This window comes from Ovis canadensis, chromosome 22, assembly GCF_042477335.2.
Source record: "Ovis canadensis isolate MfBH-ARS-UI-01 breed Bighorn chromosome 22, ARS-UI_OviCan_v2, whole genome shotgun sequence".
In the NCBI taxonomy this organism is placed as follows: Eukaryota; Metazoa; Chordata; class Mammalia; order Artiodactyla; family Bovidae; genus Ovis; species Ovis canadensis.
Genome location: NC_091266.1, coordinates 27301665 through 27322349, shown reverse-complemented (window position 1 = coordinate 27322349; position 20685 = coordinate 27301665).

Here is a 20685-nt window from a genome sequence, read left to right as displayed (position 1 = left end):
TGTTCTCCAGCACCACCATTTTTTTGGTACTCGCCTTCTTTATGGTCCAACTCTCACATCCATACATAACTAAGTAGAGAAACCATAACTACCACCATATAATCATCACCATCCTTTTTCTTCCTGTATTTCCAAGCTTTTTCCAGATCTGTTTCCAAGTTTTGTACAACCAGTCCCTAACATATTGTTTAAAACAGAAGGAAAAAAAATAACCTCTTAGCCTCTGAGACATTTCTCTTTGGTACAGTACTGTATTCTCAATAATGTATTTTCATACTTATCAAACACATGTCTCAGATAAAAGTTATCAGTATTAATATTTAAGTTTTGAGGGTCTTTGGAGAAATTCAGATTGTGATTTCACTAGATTCTTCAGCCCATTTGTTCCATAGAGAGTCTTCAAAAATTCCAATTTGAATTTACTTACTTAAAAAAAAAAAAACTAGTCTGTTTATATTTTCAAAAGCTTTAGTCTTTCTTAGTAAGATGCTTGGAGGTGCTTAACTGGAAAGGAGGAAAATGTGTTTGGTTACAGCTGAGTTTCAGAGAAAGCTATGTATAGAGGATCTAAATGCAAATCACATCAGAGCATTTAGATTTTTTTTTTTCCTTATAGTGAAGGAAGCACCAATAGAATCTTTGCTTAGTGATCTGATCTCTATCAGTCAGAGGGATTAAGCAGTGATGATCAAACCATATCTATTGGAAAGTAAGAGAATACTTGTTTCACAGTGCCTAGGACCAGGAAAATATACCAATTAAGGTTATATGGGCATCTTCTACATTAAATTTTAAAATACAAAGTTGATTATCAACTTGGAATATAAGACCACAACTGAATGTACCTAACCCCAAATTTGGAGAAGATGATGGCACCCCACTCCAGTACTCTTGCCTGGAAAATCCCATGGGCGGAGGAGCCTGGTGGGCTGCCATCTATGGGGTCGCACAGAGTCGGACACGACTGAAGCGACTTAGCAGCAGCAGCAACCCCAAACTGTCCATCAAATATGGGATCAAATTTTACAAAAATAAAGGCAAAAGTTAAAATCAAATTTACCTAGTGTCCAAGGGAAAAGCTAAAAATGAAATGAAAAGCTAAATAAATGAAAACCTCCACACTGCAATAAAGGAGAAGTGAAAAATCAGGCTGGAGAAGGCAATGGCACCCCACTCCAGTACTCTTGCCTGGAAAATCCCATGGGCAGAGGAGCCTGGTGGGCTACAGTCCATGGGGTCGCTAGCAGTTGGACACAACTGAGTGACTTCACTTTCACGTTTCACTTTCATGCATTGGAGAAGGAAATGGCAACCCACTCCAGTGTTCTTGCCTGGAGAATCCCAAGGATGGGGAGCCTAGTGGGCTGCAGTCCATGGGGTCGTGAAGAGTCGGACACGACTGAAGTGACTTAGCAGGAGCATCAGCAGCAGCAGCAGCAGAAAATCAGGCATAAAGTGTATTTTTATTTTTTATTTTTTTTATCAAAGAGGAATGTGTTTATATTAGTATGATATCACTGTCATATAGTCTCAGAAATTGTTTTTAGTTACTGTGTTTGCCTTTTACATTTAAGATAAAGAGAAACGAGCATTTTGAGAGAGATGGAAAGCAAATGGCTGCAGAGTGGGACTGAGAAAGAAAGTTATGGAGATGAGAATTCAGGGAAGACTCACAGACAACGTTAATATGTTCAGAATGGATTTAGAATCTGAATGAAAGAGCGCTTCAGAAACATGTTCCTAAATTAAGAGATTAATCAAAATACACAGTGATGAAAAAGTGACTGTTTACTTGGCAAAAGAAAGGAATATTTAAGTGATGCTAGAATTTGTACTATTAATGATTAGTCAATGACCAAAGTACAAAAATTGTGCCAAATTACTAGTTAGTTATGCACGGTAGAAAAGTGCTTCTAATAATAGAATTGACAAGGTAGGAATAAGCATTTGTGAAACCATTAAGAAACTACCAGGTTTTAAATTTCATACTTGAAACCTAATGAAGATTTTTATTCTTTCTAAAGAAATATAGCTCACACTTTAAACTGGAGTGAAATATTATAGCTATGCTGCTGCTAAGTCACTTCAGTTGTGTCCGACTCTGTGAGACGCCATAGACGGCAGCCCACCAGGCTCCCCCGTCCCTGGGATTCTCCAGGCAAGAACACTGGAGTGGGTTGCCATTTCCTTCTCCAATGCGTGAAAGTGAAAAGTGAAAATGAAGTCACTCAGTCGTATCTGATTCTTAGCGACCACATGGACTGCAGCCTACCAGGCTCCTCCATCCATGGAATTTTCCAGGCAAGAGTACTGGAGTGGGGTGCCATTGCCTTCTCCGATTATAGCTATACTTTTACATTTTTAAAGATACAGCTTATGAGCATCCAGAAGTTTCCGCTTAGTACAGTAGGCTCAGTATTGGCTTTTTTCTCTCACCTGTCCAGGTGAAAGGAAACGCGATGCATGTGGTGATGTGTGTGATCAGTTGCTCAGTCATGTCTGACTCTTTGCAACTCCATGGACTGTAGCCCACCATGCTCCTCTGTCCATGGAATTTTTTAGGCAAGAATGCAAGTGGACCATTCTCTAATAAAAACAAAGTACTATCAGGTGCTAGCATCTGGGATAACTGTTTCTAGTCCTGAGTGATACTGAGAGATGTAAAGAATGCAGATACCCCTTCTGGCCAGCTGTGGGTCAGGAAGAAGCATGAAGGTACCAAGCCACCAGTTGGCAAGGTCAATAGTTACCAGGGGAAGCTGAAGGTCAGATACACAAGAAGTCTTTATGGGAAGAGGCTGATAAATTCTGCCAGGAGTGTAAAGATAGTAGTCTGACCTTCCTACAGCAGTTTACCACTTGATATATGGTATAAAGCTATACCTATTTATTTTTTGGTTATATATATTTATTTTATAATAAACTCTTTATACAACGAGTCAAAGAAAGAACTGTACATTTAATATAAATATAAGGATTGAATTTTGTTTTTCATTCTCAAGAAAGGTGATGATGACCATGTATAAAATATTTATTGATATTTACCCAATATCATGGTATAATAGCAAATCAGATACCTTCTGAAATATCCGATAGCTTACGAAAATCAGAACAGACATGTCTGCTGAAGAAGCATAGCAGTAACTTTAACTGTTGGGAGGTGTTTTAAGGAGGCTGTCCTTGAAGATGGTGATTTACCACAAGCAGCTGTCAGCTGTGAAATATCACTTTTTATTTAAACAAACTGACTATTTTTTTTTAAGTTAATTTTGCTCATTTTCAAATCAAAGGTTCTTAAATGTATAAGAAAATTGAGGTGATATTAGTTACTGCATTGGCTTTTTTAAAAGAATGATTTTTCTAACAGTTAAATGATGCCAGTATTCAGTTCAGTAGCTCAGTCATGTCCGACTCTTTGCGACCCCATGAATCGCAGCATGCCAGGCCTCCCTGTCCATCACCAACACCCAGAGTTCACTCAGACTCATGTCCATTGAGTCAGTGATGCCATCCAGCCATCTCATCCTCTGTCGTCCCCTTCTCCTCCTGCCCCCAATCCCTCCCAGCATCAGAGTCTTCTCCAATGAGTCAACTCTTCGCATGAGGTGGCCAAAGTACTGGAGCTTCAGCTTTAGCATCATCCTTCCAAAGAAACCCCAGGGCTGATCTCCTTCAGAATGGACTGGTTGGATCTCCTTGCAGTCCAAGGGACTTTCAAGAGTCTTCTCCAACACCACAGTTCAAAAACATCAATTCTTTGATGCTCAGCCTTCTTCACAGTCCAACTCTCACATCCATACATGACTACTGGAAAAACCATAGCCTTGACTAGACAGACCTTAGTTGGCAAAGTAATGTCTCTGCTCTTGAATATGCTATCTAGGTTGGTCATAACTTTTCTTCCAAGGAGTAAGCGTCTTTTAATTTCATGGCTGCAATCACCATCTGCAGTGATTTTGGAGCCCCCTAAAATAAAGTCTGACACTGTTTCCACATCTATTTGCCATGAAGTGATGGGACCAGATGCCATGATCTTAGTTTTCTGAATGTTGAGCTTTAAGCCAACTTTTTCACTCTCCACTTTCACTTTCATCAAGAGGCTTTTTAGTTCTTCTTCACTTTCTGCCATAAGGGTGGTATCATCTGCATATCTGAGGTTATTGATATTTCTCCCAGCAATCTTGATTCGAGCTTCTGTTTCTTCCAGTCCAGCATTTCTCATGAGGTACTCTGCATATAACTTAAATAAGCAGGGTGACAATATATAGCCTTGACATACTCCTTTTCCTATTTGGAACCAGTCTGTTGTTCCATGTCCAGTTCTAACTGTTGCTTCCTGACCTGCATACAGATTTCTCAAGAGGCAGGTCAGGTGGTCTGGTATTCCCATCTCTTTCAGAATTTTCCACAATTTATTGTGATCCACACAGTCAAAGGCTTTGGCATAGTCAATAAAGCAGAAATTGATGTTTTTCTGGAACTCTCTTGTTTTTTCCATGATCCAGTGGATGCCAGTATTAAATCAGTACTAATCATTTGGTTTTTAACAACAACTTTTGAAATCAAAGGTAAGGCTTTTAAAAGGTTACTCTGCCAAAAGTAAAACATTTTATATTATTATACATGCTATTGTAAGTTCAATTAGAAAGTTAAACAACTGAAGATAAAAGTTTTTTGTAATAATTATCCAAATAATAGATTTGGGTAGATCACAAGTCATTGTAAAAATAATATTCTTTGGCAGAAGTCTACTTGGAATCAGTTGTGGTTCAGATAAACTTCATATTTGCATTTGCACTCTCTGATCAATAGAAATAAGAAACTGTACAAAATTTTGTAGGCAATTTATATTATATAATTGTATAATGCAAGCTAACTTTTTTATATAAAGAAATGTTGCTCATATATTAAGTATGAAAGTGAAGTCACTCAGTCGTGTTTGACTCTTTGCAGCCACATGGATTGTAGCCTACCAGGCTCCTCTGTCCATGGAATTTTCCAAGCAAGAGTGTTGACATAAGTGGCCATTTCCTTCTCCAGGGGATCTTCCCAACCCAGGGATCAAACCCAGGTCTCTCGCATTGCAGGCAGGCACTTTACCATCTGAGCCCTGTGGGAAGTCCTATATTAAGTATACCATAAACTTTATTTTATTTTTATTTATTTTTTATTATTGAAATTTATTTATTTTAATTGGAGGCTAATTACTTTACAATATTGTATTGGTTTTGCCATACTTCAACATGAATCCACCATGGGTGTACACATGTTCCCCATCCTGAACCCCCCTCCCTCCTCCCTCCCCGTACCATCCCTCTGGGTCATCCCAGTGCACCAGCCCCAAGCATCCAGTATCCTGCATCAAACCTGGACTGGAAATTCATTTCTTATATGATATTATACATGTTTCAATGCCATTCTTCCAAATCATCCCACCCGCTCCCTCTCCCACAGAGTCCAAAAGACTGTTCTATACATCTGTGTCTCTTCTGCTGTCTCACATACAAGGTTATCGTTACCATCTTTCTAAATTCCATATATATGTGTTAGTATACTGCATTGGTGTTTTTCTTTCTGGCTTACTTTACTCTGTATAATCGGCTCCAATTTCATCTACCTCATTAAAACTGATTCAAATGTATTCTTTTTAATGGCTGAGTAATACTCCATTGTGTATATGTACCATAGCTTTCTTATCCATTCATCTGCTGATGGACATCTAGGTTGCTTCCATGTCCTGGCTATTATAAACAGTGCTGCGATGAACACTGAGGTATATGTGTCTCTTTCAATTCTGGTTTCCTCGGTGTGTATGCCCCGCAGTGGGATTGCTAGGTCATAAGGCAGTTCTATTTCTAGTTTTTTAAAGAATCTCCACACCATTCTCCATAGTGGCTGTACTAGTTTGCATTCCCACCAACAGTGTAAGAGGGTTCCCTTTTCTCCACACCCTCTCCTGCATTTATTGCTTGTACAAAACCACAATGAGGTACCATTTCAAGCCAGTCAGAATGGCTGTGATCCAAAAGTCTACCATAAACTTTAATTAACAAAATTATTTAAACTATATAAGCAAGTGAACTAAAGCAACTAATTATAAACACTGACATTACTATTATAATATTATATACATTTTATAACAAAACTGACCACTTGCAATAATATCTACTTAATTTTTTTTCACTTACTTATTTGTTTTTTATTGGGTATAGATAATTTATAATATTAGTTTCAGTTGTACAACAAAGTGATTTAATATTTTTTAGTAGAGTCAAGTTTTTTAACAAATCAAGACACATCCACTTGGAGCAAAATTGTGATATTTGGTTGAATTAGAAAATTATGGCTTCTTTTATAGCCAGTTATTCAGAGTCTAAGACCATCTTGCTGCTGCCTGCCCTTCTGAGCACTTAAAACAAAAAGGACTGGATTTTTTAATTGGACAACAATATTTTTATAAATTACAGTCCATCTAAAGTTATAAAATAGTGGCCATTTTCACTGTGCACTACAATATATCCTTGTAGCTTACTTATTTTATATGTAGTAATTGTACCCTTTAATCCCTTACCTTTATCTTGCCGCTCCCTCTTCTGTTTACCTATGCATAACCACTATGGATATTATTCTCTATATCTGCAAGTCTATATCTGTAAGTCTCTTTCTGTTTAATTATATTCATTTGTTTGTTTCATTTTTCAGATTTTACATAGAGGTAATAGCATACAGTATGTTACTTTCTCTGTCTGACTCATTTTACTAAGCATAATACTGTACAGATCTGTCCATGTTAAAAATGACAAAACTTCACTCTTTCTATGGCTAAATAGTGCTCCATTGTATATATCCCATGTCATCTTTATCCACTGATCTCTTGATGGACATTTAGGTTACTTCCATATTTTGGCTATTGTAAACAGTGCCACTATGAACATCATCGTACATGTATCTTTTCAAATTAATATTTTCAATTTGTTTGGATATACACCCAGGACTGGAATTGCTGGATCATATGATAAGTTTATTTTTAGTTTTTTGAGCAACCTATGTACTGTTTTCCACAGTGGGTGCACAAAATTGCATTCCCAACAACAGTGTTCCCTTTATCGCCTACTCTCATCAACATTTGCTGTTTGTGGTCTTTTTGATGATAGCCATTCTGTCAGGTGTGAGGTAATATCACATCTGGTTTTGATCTGCATTTCTTGGATTATTAGCAATGTTGAATATGTTCATGTGCCTCTTGGCCATCTGTATATCTTCTTTGGAGAAATCTCTATTCAGGTCTTTGGCCCATTAAAAAAATTTTCTTTAATGAAATATAAGTGATTTACAACTTTGTGTTAGTTTCAGGTGTACAGCAAAGTGAGTCAGTTATACACATATATATTCTTCTTCTTTTTTTTTTTTTTTTACATTTTCTACCATTACAGGTAACTGCAAGATATTGAGTGTAGTCGCTTTTGTATACAATAGGTCCTTGTTGGTTATCTGTCTTAAATATAATAGTGTGTATATTTTAATCCCACACTCCTAATTTATCCCTCTCTCTCCTTCCTCTTTGATAACTGTAAGTTTGTTTTCTTTTTCTTTTTTTATTTTTACTTTATTTTACTTTATAATACTGTATTGGTTTTGCCATACATTGACATGAATCCACCACGGGTGTACATGAGTTCCCAATCCTGAACCCCCCTCCCACCTCCCACCCCATATCATCTCTCTGGATCATCCCCGTGCACCAGCCCCAAGCATCCAGTATCCTGTATTGAAATTAGACTGGCGATTCATTTCTTGCATGATAGTATACATGTTTCAATGCCATTCTCCCAAATCATCCCACCCTCTCCCTCTCCCACAGAGTCCAAAAGTCCGTTCTATACATCTGTGTCTCTTTTGCTGTCTCGCATACAGGGTTATCATTACCATCTTTCTAAATTCCATGTATATGTGTTAGTATACTGTATTGGTGTTTTTCTTTCTGGCTTACTTCACTCTGTATAATCGGCTCCAGTTTCATCCATCTCATTAGAACTGATTCAAATGTATTCTTTTTAATGGCTAAGTAATACTCCATTGTGTATATGTACCACAGCTTTTCTTTGTCTGTGAGTATATTTCTATTTTGTAAATAAGTTCATTAGTATCATTTTTTTTAGATCCCACATATAAGTGATATCATTTGGTATTTCCATTCTCTGTTCAGTTTGCTTCACTTAGTATGATAATTTCTAGGTCCATCCATGTTGCTGCAAATGACATAATTTCATTCTTTGTATGGCTGAGTAGTATTCCATTGTGAATATACACCACATCTTTATTCATTCATCTGCTGCTGGACATTAAGGTCGCTTCTGTGTCTTGCTCCAGTTTTTTTTTTTTTTTAATTCTCAGCTTTGTTGCTTGGTTTCTGCTGTGTTCATGAGCAGCTCAGGAGTTAGCCAGATATTTACACAGGGTTTTTATGTTGATTTTGGGGCTTCTTTGCTATTACTTTCTCTTTTCCTGGATTCCCCTTCTCACTTAAAAGCTGGTGTGGTCACCCCCAAATTCTATTTTGTAGCTCTCCAAGACAACAATCTTTCCAGTTTTTATCCATGTTTTATTTATACTTCTTGGATATACATGGGGCCAGCCCTTTGACTAAAAGCCATTGAGATTATTTACCACTGAGCCACCAGGGAAGCCCATCCCAAGTGTTAATTTGCTTTCAATTTATACCTGTTTCTTGTCAGTCTTAAGTGCCTTCAGGTGTTTGATTTATGTATTTTGTCCAGTTTATAGTTATTATCATGGAATGTTTATCTGATCATTACTACTATGCCATTGCTGAACATAAAGAGTATCTTTTAGTTTTTATGTTGAATCAGAATGTTAAACTAGGAAGTTTAATCATTTTATTTGTTGTCCCTCACTCATGGTGGTTTGCTCTAACTGTATTAAGTAATTTGTAATTATATCCTTTTACTTAGTCAAACTTTTTTAAAAAGAATTACGGATGGCCTGCCTCAAGGGTATGAGCCTGAATCATGATTTGCATTTTCTTTGCCAAGTTCTTTGGTTTGCTGTTAGCTCTGGACACTTTAATTTTTTAGGTTAAAGTATTCTTGTCTACAGAGGGAGAATAAATTGGCATTCACTTATGTATGAGGACAAGCTTATGGTTACAGGAATATTTTCTATCAAAGACCATGCTGAAATAGAAGAGTTTTATGTTATCTCTTCTTGCAATGCATAGATTTCTTTTCTCTGATTCTCCTGTTCACTAAGGGTTTACCCTTCAGTTCAGTTCAGTCATGTCCAACTCTTTGCGACCCCATGGACTGCAGCATGCCAGGCCTCCCTGTCTACCACCAACTCCCAGAGTTTACTCTTACAGGGTCACAGCTTTATCTAAGAATCTTAGTAACAATTTTTCTGTGTTATACGAGCTCAACCCTATCTTACATCTTTGGTGGCTCCTGAAAACCCAGACCTTTGTTATGGGTTTTGCAAACACCAGCCAATCACAAGTCAATCTTAGCATTAGTATTAATTTAACACCTTTCTTTCTCTTAGTTTGTGCTCCCTGGGGATTTTCTTGCTTTCTCATGAGCTCACTTAGACAATTTTAAAATATATTCCTTGTGCTTATCATTCCTGAGTGCTTAGCAGTTTTTTAAGCTATTTATTTTAAATTTTTGCATGGGAAAACATTTAAAGAAAGAGCATCTTTACCTTTCATGAACTTCTACTTCAGAAGATCTCCCACCTTATACAATCAAACTGATATAGTACATTGGAAATCAAACTGTAATGCTCTGAATTATTACAAAATCAATATACAAGAAATAGACAAAGTAGATGAGAAAATTTTCTCTTTCATCATGGACTCTGTAAGGAAAAAAGTCCTATAGCCATATCCTGTCCTCAAATGGGTCCACCTTTCTTTATTACTTCAGCTTATTCGGGAGCCAGATAACACACAAAGATTTTACTAGGAAGTACCCCATGATGAGTACGAGTTTCTAGCTTTTAATCTGAGCAAGAAGTGACCTTTTCCACCAAAATCAGTTTCAAATTCATCTCTCATTTAAAGAGTTGAGAAGTTGGTCATCACAAAAGAGTAGGTAGGGGTGTAAAAAGATTGTATAGTCAGGACAGTATTGATTATTTGGGGGTAAACCAAGCCATCTATAGAAATTGGTTCAAAAAATCTCAGAACAAAATGATTCTGCTTTAATCAAGTACCTACATAAGTTCAAGAAATCATAAATGGTAGCCCTGAAGCCATATGTGACACTCTTCATTCTGTTCATGAGACAGAATAAAGTGACACTGAATTTGAAGAAAGGAGAGTAAAATCTGGGCAAGAATCATCTGTTTTGCCTCTCTGTTAAGGGATTGACACCAGTTCTTTATTGGGGAAGAACTATAAATAAATATTGTCTTTTAAAATGTGCCATCTCTGAGTGTATTTAACAAATTGGTTATGAGATGAAGAGAACAGTTTGAAACATTGTCAGCAAATCTTTTTGCCATCTTCTTAAAGTCCCGAGTTTAAGTATCCACATTATATATTTTTTCTGAAAGGAAAAACATCCTTGATTCTTGTTCTTACATAAGCTAAATCAGGCAAGGAGATGTCCATAGAAAATTTTTGTCTAAGCAAAACTTATTTTTGTTACAGCACATAGCATGTCACACATTGCACGGGAAAGAAGGGCCTCATTCCTTCTTGAGCCCTTGAATATGGCAGCCAAGTGTTGCTATGGTCATTAGACCGTCAGACCAATTCAATCATAAAGAGATACTGGTAAACCCCATTATAGAAAAGGCAGTTTGTCTGTTTTAACTGTGGTTGAGAATGTATAACTTGAAATTTACCACTTAACCATTTTAAGTGTACGGTTCAATTGTATTAAGCAAACTCTAGGAGATAGTGAAGGACAAGGAAGCCTGGAGTGCTACAGTCCATGGGGTCGCAAAGAGTCGGACATGACTGAGCAACTGAACAAGTGCATTCACATTACTGGGCAACCATAACCACCATCTAGCTCTAGAAATTTTGCATCTTTCCAAATTGAAACTCCATACTTATCCAATAGTGACTCCTCATCCCTCCCTCCGCTCACCCTCTGGTAATTACCATTCTACTTTCTATCTCTATGAATTTACTCTGTTGCTGCTGCTGCTGCTAAGTTGCTTCAGTCGTGTCCAACTCTGTGTGGCCCCATAGACGGCAGGCCACCAGTGGCCCCACATAGCACGCCCCTTTGTAACTGGCTCATTTTGCTCAGCACAATTACTTCAAGGTTATCGTATGTCCTTGCTATAGCATGTGAATGCGTAAAAATCACATAGTATAAATTTACCCTCTTAACAGATTCTAAGTGTACATTATAATACTGTTAACTATATGCACATTGTTATAAACCTCTTGAACTTTTTCTTCTTCCATGATTGAAACTCTGTACTCATTGAACAACAACTTTCCCTTTCCCCTCCCTCCAGTCCCTGAAACTACCAGTCTATTTTCTATTTCCATAGTTTGATTCATTAGATAGCTCATATGAGTGGAATTATGGAGTATTTGTCTTTTTTAATTATTTCATTTAACATAATATCCTCATGGTTTATCCATGTAATAACATATGACAAAATTTCCTTCCTTCTTAAGGTTGAATAATATTACACAATCTGTTTTGAGTATGGAAAAAAAAAAGATTGACCCATTTGAGGACAGAATATGGCTAGAAGACATTTTTTCTTATAGAAAGAGTCCATGATGAAAGGGAACATTTTCTTGTATATTTTAGTCTATTTCTTGTGTATTGATTTTTCTTAACAAGTATAAACCTTTTCTGAAAAAGCAAATTGTAATAATTTTCATTAAATTCATTGTGGTCTCTGATGTGCCAGACAGTATCATAAATGCTTTTATTCATGTTGCCTGAATTAATGGAGAGTCATCCCATGTGGTAGACATTATTATTTGGTTTAGAATGAGGATATTAAGGTTCAAAGACACCAAGTAAATTTTCCAAGGCTAAGTCCCCACCACTGGTAAGTGGAGGAACTGGGGTTTCTATAATCCACTGTGCTCCCAAGAACACTATCTTCAATGCCACATTCAGTTGCTTTCCTGTATTTTGGCCAATATGGTGTAGAAGATATTTAATATTCTGCATTTTGAGCATGTCCTAATATGCTAGGTCTGTAGCTCTTCTTCATCAGGAACTACTTATATTTTTCACATCCTCGTTTTTTCAGCTATTCTGCCACTTCCTCCCTCCCTCCTACCACACTTTGAACTGGATATGCACACCCTTCATCAGTCTTCCTCCAGCCTTTAATTTCTTTCATTTCTCCACTCTGTTTTCCTTTGTCTTTCAGAGGTAGAAATGTGAAACCATTAAGGACACAATGCAGTTTGAGCTATAAGAATTAAATCATTTAAAAACAACAAAACAACAACAAAATAAGCCCCCTGTGAGAAGTACCCTTGGGGGTTAGTTAACAGCTGGTGTAACAAAGAAGCAGCTGTACTGATGTACTGAAAAAGGTTGTTTGAAGAAAGTATTTTTAGTCCTTTAGTATTTTCATCTTCTTTTTGGAACTTTCGCATTAGTTGTATGCCATACCGTATGTTCTAAAAGTTTATATTTTGCAGCTGAGTCCCTACTTAAGACAATTCTAAAATATCCTAGAGTCTTCCTTGATGGAAATTGGCAAAATGATAAAAACTGATGGTTGCTACAGGAGAAAGAATCTATGTGTTCTATGGTTTCAAAGCTAAGTTCTCATGCGCATACACATAGCCTACTGAGGAACTGATGAGGCCAAAGCCCCTTCTCTACTATCTGGTCACAAAATTTATCCACAAGCATTGATCTTCAAACAAAAGCTCAAAACAACTGATGCACTTTATTAGTCACTAGGATGGTCCCAGTAGTGAAATGCAGTTTCCACTTTACCATCTGTTGCAATACACAATTTCATTTAATATTCTCAATAAACTTAAGAGCTTAGAATCCTCATTTTATATATTATAAATTGAACCTCAGAGAGGTAAACTAACTTGCATAAATTTATCAAGCTTATATATAGCAGAACTGGGCTGTAATACCAGCTTTTACATTCCAAAGTGAAGAGTTAGTCGCTCCGTCATGTCTGAGTCTTTGGGACCCCATGAACTGTAACCCACCAGCTCCTCTGTCCATGGGATTCTCCTGGCAAGAATACTGGAGTGGGTAGCCATTTCTTTCTCCGGAAGATCTTCCTGACCCAAGGATCAAACTTGGGTCTCCTGCATTACAGGCAGAATCTTTACCATCTGAGCCACAAACCTCTCTCTTAAATTACCTCCTCTCTCTTAAATAACCTCTCTTAGTTACCTCCATAACTAAGCTATCTTCAAGATGCTTTTGCAGCTGTTCCTTGCTCTCAAATTGAGACATAAGGAATAGAAGATGATTCTTAGTGCCAGAGACTTCCTATTTTTCCTCAATATTCATCTTCTTTTTACTCTTTGTTAATAAATTTACAATTTTTAACTAGGTATATTGCTATCCTACTGTAATACCACAGACCACCATTGTCACAGATTTTCTTGGTGTTACATATGGCACTGTGATTAAATACTACTAGTAGTCAATGAGATTGAGTAGAGACTTTGAGTGTACTTCTGGAAACTCCCCTTAAAAGACATGGGGTATACCTATTTTCTTTCTTTCTTATTGCATTTTACTGCTTAGAATGTGGATAAAGTAGCTGGAGCTCCAGCAGTCATATCTGTCTCTGAGTGTGCAGTCTTATCCTAGAGATAATGGCGGGAAAGAGCCCAGAGAAACCTGAGTCTGATAACTTCATGGAGACACTGAACCAACTCTAACTCCAGATTTCTTTTACATAAAAAGTAAGTTTCTGTCTCTTTAATTCATTATTATTTGGTTTCTCTTAGTTATTACCATTAAATCATATCTGCAATTTGCAGAATATAACTTAGGTAGCCATTTTGCAACCATGAAGACAAAACACTGTGCTAATGATGACAGAACAGATAAATGCAAAATACCTGGCTCTTTGAGGGCTTCATCAAAGTGTTAAATTAACCATTTTTGGAGCTACCCTACTTCTGGAACGCACTATGTAAGGTAATGAAACTTCCTCCTCTGAAATGTCAGTTAAGTTGGGGAATCTTATCATTTGTAGATGAATTGATGCTACATTACTACACGTAGAATAACATTCAAATGACTTAACCTAAATCTCTGTGTCCTCTGCGACCTGGCTGCTGCATACCTTTCCTATTGTCAATGTCACTGCTGCTACTGCTGCTAAGTCGCTTCAGTCGTGTCCGGCTCTGTGCGACCCCATAGACGGCAGCTCACCCGGCTCTCCCATCCCTGGGATTCTCCAGGCAAGAGTACTGGAGTGGGTTGCCATTTCCTTCTCTAATGCATGAAAGTGAAAATGAAGTCGTGTCTGACTCCTAGCGATCCTGTGGACTGCAGCCTACCAGGCTCCTCCATCCATGGGACCTTCCCAGCAAGAGTACTGGAGTGGGTTGCCATTGCCTTTTCCATCAATGTCATCAGCTCACTGTATATCATGAGGACATTTTTTCCTGAATTAGTCTGTATCTGCAGTACCTAGGACAGTGCCTGAGGTATAGTAGTTTATTATTAAATGTCTAGAGAATGAGTGAGTGGATGAACAGTGATTCCCATAACTCACTGTTACATGTTTTCACAAAATTTCCTAATTACTCTGCTCTTTCTTCCCACATGAACTTTTAAGTTCGGAAGCATCAATCCCAAATTTTCATCAAAATTATTAATGTCTTATTCTTGCACTCCCCAATACTCTCTTCTTTCTGCTGTCCCTTAAATTTCCCCATCATTTTAAAATGTAGGCAGTGGCCTTGTCAGTCTAATAAACTTGAGGCTTTAGTTTGCTCCTAATGTTATTAGGTTAGAGTTATTTTTAATGTCCCTCAGACTTTCAGTTAAAACACAGTCACAAATTCCTCATCTTTACAAATCCAAGAGAATGAAATTCAAAACTTCAGGGAATTTCTTCCTTTAAGCCAAGAATATGTTCTTATATGAGAGACACCAAAAACTTTCAGTACCACCAGCTAGGAAAAATATTGATTAGTCCCTTTGCCTTTGGTCCTCATGGCCTGGAAAGGCTGGGGACAAGAATATGCCCTCCCAGATACTGTCATATGGCTCAAGTGCCTCTTTTCTTTTCTTGAATGGGATTACAAAACTACTTTGTTCATCTTGGAAACTTAACTTTACACGTGTTTCTATAAGCCGCAGTCATTGCTCCAAAGGGAATGTTTAGTCATTTTCCAGGAGCTAATGAAGGATTGCCTCTGCTCTGCTCCTAACCCTGGGTGCTTTTAGGTGGCCCGGACCACCGCTCCCCAACCTCTGCCCACAGGGACTGTGCAGTAAATGGATAAATTGACTAAATTGACCTAAAGTCACTATAGAAATAATGATGCCAACTGGATCCAAGGAATGTTCATACTAGTGTTACCTTTCTTCTTTTGCAGAACACTGCTTTGCAAATAATATATATCCAGAGGTCAGGTCCTTTGCAATCATTGTCTTTCAATGAACAGAAGCAAAACAAACAGATAAAACTTTGAGATGGGCACTTTTAGTCTCTATTTTATACCAGGAAATTGTTATTAACATTCACTGTGCAGACTGCTTTCTCTTTACCCCTCCAGATCAACTCTGCTCTCTTTTCCATCCAGCTCTGTACCTGGGAAGCTGATGTCTATGGACTGCATCAGTGGGCTCTCAGGTCCTCTGATCTTTAACTGGTTTCAGCCAAAGTGAGGCACGGGCAGGAGGTGAGTGGGTGGGCAGAAACAAGTTGGAGTATTCAGTCTTCTGATACTTTCTTGCCAGGTCTCATGGAGTTCTTTTAACTGGTCCTGGCCCATTGATCTAGGGGTATAAGCAATTTACCTAGGTTGCTAATGTCAGAATTTTTATATTCCTTGTTGGATTTTCCTAATGCTCCTACAACTTTGCAAATATTTTCTTTCTGAAACTCTCTTTGGTCATTTTAGTCCTCTGTCTCCTGCTAAGATGTGAGAGACTGGTCCAAGGTCTGGCTGGTAAGAGGCTAGTGTCAGAGCTATGGTATAATTTAGGCTGTCTGATTCCAAATCTATTAGTTTGTTCATAAAATGTGGCTTTTTCCTCCCCTTCTGCCGGGGTCCAGCCCTGGTGGATCCAGGGTGATTCGAAGGTGGGGACGGAGTCGGTGTCCTTGGAAAAATACATATTTAATTACAGATATATAGAGAGATTAGAAACATAGTGTAGTAGGAAGATTAGTGGAGAAAAAGAGGCTGAATAACTTGGTCTACGTGGAATAGCATCCATGCTCCAGATGGCAATTCAGCCAGAAAAACAGGGAGCAAGAAAGAAACGACATGGGGAAATCAGTCTTTCCGGAAACTGATCCGATTTCTTTATTTTTGGGTTTGCTTATGTACCTTTTGTTACATATAGGGATGAATACAGAGTCATGCGGAGGTCAGCAGTCCTGACCTTTATCAAAGTCAGGTGCTTCACATAAAAAGGTCTTAGGGATTTTATGATCCTTTCTTTCTGATAACCAAAAAACTTATTTCTTCCAAGGGTGTTTTTTCTTAAACCAGGCACCACCCTCCAAATAAAGTTACATTCCTATAGGGTGAGGGTGTAGTGAGCTACAATCAAGAAAGGAATTTATTTAACCCAAGGTTAACAGGATTAATCTTAAAGGTTAATAGTTATTTCTCCTATATACTAGTTATATTCATTATAAGGGCAGGGAATATGGATATTTAGCAGCAAACATCAGCCCAACAAATGAAAATCCTTTCACCAATGTTCCCCTTAAGATCTATTTAGTCTTAAGATAGTGATAAAGTTACATTTTTACATAGCAAGGACACAGTGATTTATAACAAAGCACAGTGATCTATTACAAAAGAGAAAATCCATTAACTCGAAAAGTCTAGTATTACTAACATCAAAAACTACTATATTTCCTTTTCTATATTCCAAATACATTGATTAATATATTCCCAGGTGCCTAAGGATATGGAGGCCTGGCGGCAATCATTGACTCAACAATGAGAAAAGCCCTGTGCTAATTAAGACTTTGAAAATACTCCAAAACTCTCTGTGTTGTTTATGGTTGAGAGGTAGTAAACAATCATGTGCATAGTGGCAGCAGTATGGATAATCCTGTCACACAAGCTAGTCTGTCAGCAGAGAGGTTTGACCTGAGACATCCTTGTCCCACCCAGAGCAGAGAATTAGCAGCAATTATTGACACAACAAATGAAAAACCCTTCACCAATATAATTCCTAACCAACCCACTATACTAATAATTTCCAACTCCCCAAAAGAATTTGCCTTTAGTAAGTCTAAAACATCTCATGCCTCTCAGATTGGGAGGCTGTAAACAATCACATGTGGCCGGACGAACCTATACAGTTGGGCTAGATAACCTTCAGAGGAGTCCGTAAGCTGAAACACTCTTGTCACGCCCAGGAATTTTTATTGCCTAGGAGCTGCACGTTTACTCCTTCTCCAAGAGAACCGGTTATCGGGGAGAGCCCCCCGTAAAGTCAGAGGTGTAGGTGAGAGCATAAAACAGACTCTGGTTTTGGGGCAGATGCTTGGGAACAGGGGGTTTCCTGAGGCTTGATCACGCCTTTGCGTATGCCAAGCCGCCCTCCTCATGACCTTTGCCATGGGCGGAGTTCCTCACGCTGGCCCCTGGCACCCTTCCCTTTTTTCTTCATTCTCTCTCAGGTGAGGAGAGGGCACAGTTCAGTTCACTTCAGTCACTCAGTCATGTCCAACTCTTTGTGACCCCATGGACTACAACACGCCAGGCCTCCCTGTCCTTCACCAACTCCCAGAGTTTACTTAAACTCATGTCCATTGAGTCGGTGATGCCATCCAACCATCTCATCCTCTGTCGTCCCCTTCTCCTCCTGCTTTCAATCTTTCCCAGCATCAGGGTCTTTTCCAATGAGTCAGTTCCTCACATCAGGTGGCCAAGTATTGGAGTTTCAGCTTCAGCATCAGTCCTTCCAATGAATATTCAGAACTTATTTCCTTTAGGATGGGCTGGTTGGATCTCCTTGCACATTTTGTCCAATTGTGAGTTTGATACCACTCTTTTTGTAGATAATATATGACATTCCTATGAGCCCAGCAATGACTGTGTTCATCACAGTACATTTCTCCAACAGGGCCTGTAGGAGAACCTGTCAGGGTTCTCCAGAGAAACAGACCCATAGGAGATATATTTAGAGAGAAGTAGAGATAGAAAGAGGGAGGTGGGGCAGAGAGACAGAGAAACTTACAGGAATTGGCTCACATGGTTTTGAATGCAGAGAAGTCCCAATCTGCCATCTGCAAGGTAAAAAAACCAGGAAAGTCAGTCGTGTCATTCAATTCAAGTTCAAAGGCCTGAGAATCAGGGGCCAGTGGTCTAGGTCCTAGTATGAGTCCAAAGCCAATGATCAAGAGCAGGAGAACATGATGTCTCAGCTCAAACAGAGAAAGAATTCTCCCTTTGCTCACCTTTTTGTTTTATTCAGGCCCTCAATAGATTGATAATGCCTACTCACATTAGGGAAGGGAGTCATCTTTACTCAGTCTATAGATTCATGTTAATCTCTTCCAAAGACATACTCACAAACATACCCAGGAATAATGTTTTTCCAGCCATCTGGGCAACCCATCGGTCAGTCAAGTGGACATATAACGTTCACCACTACAGTTCCCACTGGTCACACTCCTTGCATACACTGTCTGAAAACTATGATGATCCGTAGAGCCTGCACCATGTGTCAGACATAGCAGCAGACAAGGCATGTGAGGGTCTGCATCCTAGTTTTAGATACTTAATTTTCCAGCTTCAAGTTACTGCAACTGTATGACTCAGATCTTTTGTCCTTACTATGGGAATCCTGAATAAGTCCTGCCTAACTGATAGTGACTTTAAGAGGTTAAAATGCTCTCAGAAATATAAGATTAGGAGAAAAAGAACTAATTGGATATACAGTTAATTCTGGTTGCAGAATTCTTACATGCAAGGACTGTTTTGTTTAGCCAAACAACCTTTGATTCTAAAACAAAAGCCCCAGGTCAGGATGAGCAGAAAGTAAGAAAGAGAGAATTATTATTTTTTTTTTTTAGTTTTTTATTTTTTTAAATTTTAAAATCTTTAATTCTTACATGCGTTCCCAAACATGAACCCTCCTCCTCCCACCTCCCTCCCCATAACATCTCTCTGGGTCATCCCCATGCACCAGCCCCAAGCATGCTGTATCCTGCGTCAGACATAGACTGGCGATTCAATTCTTACATGATAGTACACATGTTAGAATGCCATTCTCCCAAATCATCCCACCCTCTCCCTCTCCCTCTGAGTCCAAAAGTCCATTATACACATCTGTGTCTTTTTTCCTGTCTTGCATACAGGGTCGTCATTGCCATCTTCCTAAATTCCATATATATGTGTTAGTATACTGTATTGGTGTTTTTCTTTCTGGCTTACTTCACTCTGTATAATTGGCTCCAGTTTCATCCATCTCATCAGAACTGATTCAAATGAATTCAGAAAGAGAGAATTAAATTATGCTTCCCTGGTGGCTTAGATGGTAAAGAATCTGCCTACAATGCAGGAGACCTGGGTTTGATCCCCAGGTTGGGAAGACCCCTGAAGGAGGGCATGGCAACCCACTCTAGTATTCTTGCCTGAAGAGTCCCCATGGACAGAAAAGCCTGGCAGATCACAGTCCGTGGAGTCACAAAGAGTCAGACCCAACTGAGAAAGTAATACCTTGAGAGTCAGAGGGATGTGGATGATATCCCATGGGAAACTCTAACAGAAAAGAAGATGGTATGCACGAGATATAGGGCTTCAGCTGCATAGAAAGAGGGGCTCGGACCTCCTAGGAGGTATGGAAAGGTAGAGAGACACTCTGTGACTCCCAACTGCTTTAAACAGTCAGTGAAATCAAATGTCAGACTATTAGCTGTATGGAGATTCCTGTCCTAGGTCCTCAAAGCCCTTACTGAGTATCTCCTGGAACTTCTGGATCTGTCAGCAAAATTTTGTTTTTCTTGTGCTTATAGGCCAACAAAAATAAACAGATATCCATTTGAGTGTCCCTAGCAAAAGGCAGCTTTCAGATTATGTATATTTGTTTTCATTAGTGGAATTTTAAAACTGTATTTGACAGGCTTACAAAGTGCTCCCCTGCCACACATGGTCAGTATCAGAGTTCATTTCTGGGTTTTGCATCTTACTGCTGATTTATAGGAAGGAAGGGAGGGATGAGGGAGAAAGAAAGAGGTACTCTCCTACCATCAAGAACAAGTGATATCTGAATGATGTATGGAGTGTGGCTGACCTGACTATTTCCAGAAGCCCATGTTTGCAACACCAAAGAAAAAGTGGAGGCTCATTAGCAGAAGGCAGTAATTAAGTCTTTACTTGAAAATTTCTAAAATGTAAATTGTTTAACACTCATTACCCACTGGACTCAATAATATTATGGGATCACTCATGAGACTTCAATAGCAGGCACCCATCCATTTCCTATTTTTACTTCCACTTTTTAGTTAAACACTTTGCATGTAAGCTCCATAAATAAAAGA